Source organism: Cryptotermes secundus, unplaced genomic scaffold, assembly GCF_002891405.2.
Source record: "Cryptotermes secundus unplaced genomic scaffold, Csec_1.0 scaffold683, whole genome shotgun sequence".
Lineage (NCBI taxonomy): Eukaryota > Metazoa > Arthropoda > Insecta > Blattodea > Kalotermitidae > Cryptotermes > Cryptotermes secundus.
This window is the reverse complement of record NW_019729903.1, coordinates 702365-708364: the sequence shown is the minus strand read 5'-3', so window position 1 is coordinate 708364 and position 6000 is coordinate 702365. Positions and strand designations below refer to the sequence as shown.

The window sequence follows — 6000 nt, the reverse complement described above, 5'->3', positions numbered from 1 at the left end:
CTCCTTTTTACAAACTCTGTTCCTATTCAGAAACTTTTGTCTATCAACAGTGTCTTTAGTAAAAACACCATAACACATATGCCTATCTAAACATGTACCAAACACACAAATCCTATTCATATTGTTATGGTTCTACCCTGATTTCCGATGAAGCCTGGCTACGGCCATTTTGTTTACAGTGTAGTGATGCATTAAAGTCTATATATTTCGAGACTGCATCATCACATATAAAAACAAAATAAATAATACAACTAATTTCTCATACTTGACTAGAATACGTTTACTTGCTTCTTCTTCTTCTTGTCTTCTTCCTCCTATTCTTCTGTTTTGAGCTGGTTTGCTTCTCAACATTAGAATATATAGAGAAAATGGCATTTGTTTCCCGTAGTAAAAATTAAATTAAAAAATATGATCATGTTACCAGTAGAAATGTGTATATTATTCCTATAGATAAAATTCTATATAAAATCAATCATTGGTCGCACATTCATCTAAATCCACTTCTAGTAACAATATATAGAACTTTGTGATGCGTTCATTATCTCTGGCATACATAGAGTTAGTATGTATTGGGAGTCAAATTTCCTTTTGAAAATATCTGATTTCATTTAAAGTAGAATGCACGAGTAGCAGTTTATCATGCAATGTATTCGTAGTTTAAATATTATATCTTAGTTCTGCATACTTCCATTTCTGAAACTATGACTCAAGAAAGATATATACATATAATTATATATTTGTTATTTAGACATCACACAATTTCATGGCACCATGTTTTGGTTATGTGATGCCAACAGCCAACAGTATTCTCGGAGACATAAGTTTTGCTCCCATAATAATTGTCTTATTTTGCTGTTAGCACTGAATAATATAGGGACACATCACTGGTATAAAATGTTGGACTCGAATGTTATCGAATGAACACAGCAGCATTGACACATGCAGCGTCATTGAATTAAGAACACACTGAAGCCAAATTACTTTAAACATATTCTATTTCCTTTATAGCGTCAATATGAACACAGCGCATTTATTGACTGGATATTTAATTGAATTTTACATAAAATTATATAAGATTACTTTAATGTAATCTTATTATTATCAAAAAATAAAAAGAAAAACACTGCCTTCGTCGATGATTGTCTGACCTGTGATACGACTTTTATGTTTTAAGATATTTCAAATCCCAGAATCTTGGTATCATATCAGAAACTGCATCAGAAGGACTCAGGCTGGACAGTGGAGTTCAAATTATGTCCACACGGCCTCAAGCTCTGTCGAGTGAAGTGCATTTCGCCCCTTTCCGAATCTGAAATGACAAATTAAGCAAAAGAATTAATTTATGAGGTACAAAATAAAATTAGCTGTAATTAACTAAGGAAATAATTAACTAACTAACTAACCGCCTTTCTTCCATCCTGCGTTTATAACCGAATTAATTCTTCACAGTATATAATTCAACCCTGAAGATAAAGGCAACACGCTTCTCCGAAACGTCAGTGCCCGCCTATATCAAACGACGTTGTCACTAACTCAGGCTATATCACATCTGATAACTGAGTAGTAGTGAGTAATTAACTAGAAAGGATATAGATGGGAGCAGTCGTGGTTTAATTTAAATATTTGACAGGAGAAACTTAGAAAAACTGCCAAAATCCTCCGATTGTAGACATCTCCCTCGAGGCTGACCGATCAACTAACAAACCAACCAACCAGGCAACCAAGAAACAAGTAAACAAAGAAAGGAACTAACCTAACCAACCAATCCAGCTGGCTGGCTGGCTAACTAATTAACTACCTAAGCGATTGATTGAAGGCATAACTCAACAATCCACTCGCTCCTTCCCTTATTTGATCAGACTCCTCTTTGAGGATACAGCAGTCGCTCCAGCTGATTAAGAAGTTCATAGCATTGTATGAAATCTGAAGCATCATGACAGTGCTATTGGTTCCTAGCCCGAGCCAAATGGAGACATTCCACAACCTCCGGGCCTATTTTTAAGAAGTACTTTAATATTGTCCTCCCATCTACGCTCAGCTTTTCCAGACGTTCTATTCCGTTTAGGCTTTCCGGCTTAGCCCATTAAAAACAATATGGAAGGAAGAATATCGGACGCTGTCGTGTTTCGGATATCAGCTGATGTTAAATAGATGCAGATATCGCAACACGGAGTAATGATGCATGGAGGAGTAACGGCAAAGCTCCATATATTTTCAAATTCTGCACTACATTGAGTGCAGTGAGGGCCTTCACGCACCGGTCTGCTTAATCCTGGGGACTGACCCACTGGACAGGAAGTCGGGTGGGCCCATTGCCGGTATGGGCTGTCGACTAACCCATTGGCCAGTACTATAATGACTGAGCTTCCACATTTCGAATTGCTGTTTGTTGTTGAGGCTGTCAAACCATAGGATAATTGACAGAGATGTTTCCCGTAGAGGTAACTTATTGAGGCTGTGTTCAGTCCAATGTAACTCGGGACATCGGATTTCTTGAGTAATTTCATAGTTTTATTCAGTATAGTCGGCACTGTGCTACAAGACGGAAGATCGCGGATTCGAGTCCCGATGATGTGGATTTTTCCAAATGACCTAATCCTTGCAGCCGCACTCTGGCTCTGTGGTTGACTCAGCCCCTAACAGAAATGAATACCAGGAATCTTCCTGGGGGTAAAGGGCGGCCGGCGAATAAGGCTGACAACCTTACCGCCACATGTGAGCTGACTGTCTAGATAATGTGGGAACCTCGACGTCTCACAACTCTATGGGCCTCCAGGGCCTGTCACAGGAATAGCTTGGCGCATAAAGTTGACAATCTCACCACCATCTGTGAGCCAATTTTCTACATAATGTGGGAGCCTTGACGTCTCTCAACCTTATAGGCATCCATGGCCTGTTACAGGGATAGTTCTGCCTTTCAGTATACTCAAATTCCGGGAAGATACCTCGATTAAGACGCGATCGTTTCGGTCCCAATTCTTTCCAATTCATTATTCCCCATCATCCAACCTTACGGCACTGTACAGGACTCGTATAGTTACTGAAAGCGCCGTTAGTTAAACTGCAAACATGGATTACTTGATAGTAACGGATATTGCTGATTAATCCCCGATTTTCTGCATGTTATCTTTGGCCTGTCTTTGAATTGTGGGATCTACGTTTAAATTGGTTACGGTGCCTTAATTTCTAGTTCTTATCTAGGGACAGATTAAGGGAAGACGTGGGGAGCATAAGTATGCTTCCGTATGTCGGAAGTTAGGAATTATGATTGTATATACAATTAATATGCGAAATCTTATATGGATTGGCAATTTCTATGTATAAAACTTCTCGACAGAATATTAAGTCCTGTTAAATTAGACAAGTAATTATTAGTGTGCAAATAATCCTTCATTGTTCGATAAACAACAAGGTAGTTCTTAATTATTTTTTCTCTGTGGCCCTACAACCCTTTGGAGCTTTGCCGTTTTTTTTTCAGTTTCTTAATCCTATACACAGACGGCACGACTCCTTGGACGGGGGATCAGACCATCGCAAGGTCGCTCCTTACACACAGAAGAAAACACATACAACAAATGTACACAGAGATATCCATACCTCGAGTGGGATTCAAATCCACGACCCCAGTGTTCGAGCGGGTGAAGACGGTTCATGGCTTAGACAGCGCGGCGTCTGTGACCGGCTCATCAGTTCTTATACCGAAACGTAAAAACGTAAACATCTTCGCTTAGGAGTATTTGTTAAGAAGCCTGTTCCGACTTCGCTTGCTGTCTGTTCTTTCCCACGGTTTCGGTATTCTATCGTCAGCCATTTTACTAAAATATTTGTGCAAATTCGTCTGTGTTCGTCTGTTTCGTTTTTCACTGATTATATTTTCAATTATTTTCTAATGCACCATTAATATAGTCTAGTCTACTGCAGATTTTAAAAGTTTAACTCATCTCTACTGATTTTACTAACAACTTCAGCCATCAACGCAACAATTTTATTAATTGACTTACATTGCATGCTTGACCCTTGATTGGTCATCTTCATGTGTTTCCAGTTACACATTATTAATTACTGAATTTCAATGTGAGATACCTATATTCCTACTTATACATAAAGTTGGTACATTCATATGAACTTATATACTGTTTATTGGATACTGACTCAAAAATGAGACTAAATATTAAAATTAACAATTTTTCTTAATTAAGATAAAATTGATTTAAAAATACCGTAAGCTACGATCGGCTTCGTATGACAGCCTTAGCCTTCTCAGATTCTTCCATTGTTTGTTGTACCAACTGAGTGTGCTGTCATTACCGTGCTCAACATCCTTTAGAAACAAATTATCTTATTTGCTTCTTTTGTAATGATTGAATTAATCTATAATAATTTTCGTGTTTCAGTAATAATGTACTATAACTTACAATTGGTTTACTGATTTTATTCTGTTTAAGTGTCCTGCTTTAATAATTATTATTCAGAATTCATCACTATATGTAAACGAGTTCACGAGGCGACAACTAAGAGCTGCAACAAGTGGAGCAGCGTTGCCATGGGCAGAGAATCATCGCGAACCAGGATGTATTTATAGACATTCATAAACAGTTAATTATTTTAGTTTATGAGTAAAACGTATTTTACGAAAATAATAGCAGCGAATTTTAATAGAACGCAAATCAGAATTAAAGAAAAGAACTTAAATAATCCTTCTCTTTATATAGGATAAAAATATGATGAAAAGATGAGATGAAAACTTTGAAATTACGACATTTCGGGATACCGTAAAATGAAGTGTCGAGCGTTAACAAGTTGCATGAACGTAACTTATGCAGTAGATAACGAACGAGCGAGCAGTCCTTGTTACACTATACCGTGTCTATTGTGTGAGTGCTGATAACTTTTCATATGCGTATTTGAAGTGCACTGTAATACGTGAAGGAGGGAATTTACGAATGACTATTTGTGCATAATATTTGTGGGAGATGGCGTCAAATATCGGCCTTGAGATAGCATTATGTAACATGTAGGACTGGAGAGGAATGCGAGAGAACGCAGGAAAGGTTAAAAGCATGAAAGCTTATGGAACAAAGAACGAGATTTCTCGTCGAATTCTTAACGGGGTTTTACTATGTAACTATAGTATCATTTTAAAACCCGGTCTCTCACGTAAGGAGTACACGAGAGAAAGAAAATATTTGAGAACAAGGTGCTGAGGAGAATATTTATATCTAAGGAAAAGGAAATGATTTCGTCAAGAGAAACAAATATTAGGAGCTTAATAATTAGTACTATTCGGATAAGGAATTTGAGACAGGAAAATTAAATATGGTGATATGAGTATTACACGTAACATCTATGGACAGATACACAGAATTTTAGTCTGAAAATCTTAAGAGAAAACGCCTCTTGGAATAGCTAGATTTGATGGAGCGTAATACTAACCCTTTGCAAGCTACATACCGGTTTGATGGACTCTGAGACGTAATTGCTTTAAAACTGTTATAGCCGAAGGGATCGGTCGATATTAATGAAGTTAATATAGCATATCTACCAATAGATGGCGTGAAATGCGACATACAGCGTATAGAGGATAATAATCCTCTCACGTGTTATATTCCTGTTGATACTTGAAGGTCATTTGTGGGAAGTGTTGTGTTTTTATCGGTGCAACTGCACTTACCAGCACATTTTAGCAGGCATTTCTATTGCGTGATTTGAGAGCGAAAGAGTTGAAATTTATATCAGAGAAATAGGGCATGCGGGTCGGTCTGAAGTTATCTCGCACAGAACAGAAACTATCAGCGGAAAACACTGTAAAGAACTTTATTTTTTCTTCATAGGCGAGTAGCTAAGACAATATTAGCTTCACAAGAAGGAGTTAATTAGTAAGATATATAAATTAAAGTTGATATATATAAGAAGCTTTAATTTGTATATGACAGTTCTAGAAAACAAGTTTCTTTACAATTGAAAAGAAATTATTAGTCTAATCTCGTCGCAGACCGTAAT

The 6000-nt window shown here is 37.2% G+C and overlaps 1 protein-coding gene across 2 annotated transcripts in view; it reads right to left on the bottom strand.

Annotated features, from left to right (window-relative positions):
- Window positions 1-1142: 1142 nt before the first annotated feature.
- The window catches only part of LOC111865785, a 325696-nt gene continuing 320838 nt past the window's right edge, over window positions 1143-6000 (bottom strand). For both annotated transcript variants that reach the window (XM_023854066.2, XM_033751957.1), the window contains exon 7: window positions 1143-1309. The gene's annotated coding sequence lies outside the window, so the exon portion shown is untranslated. The remainder of the gene's footprint in view (window positions 1310-6000) is intronic.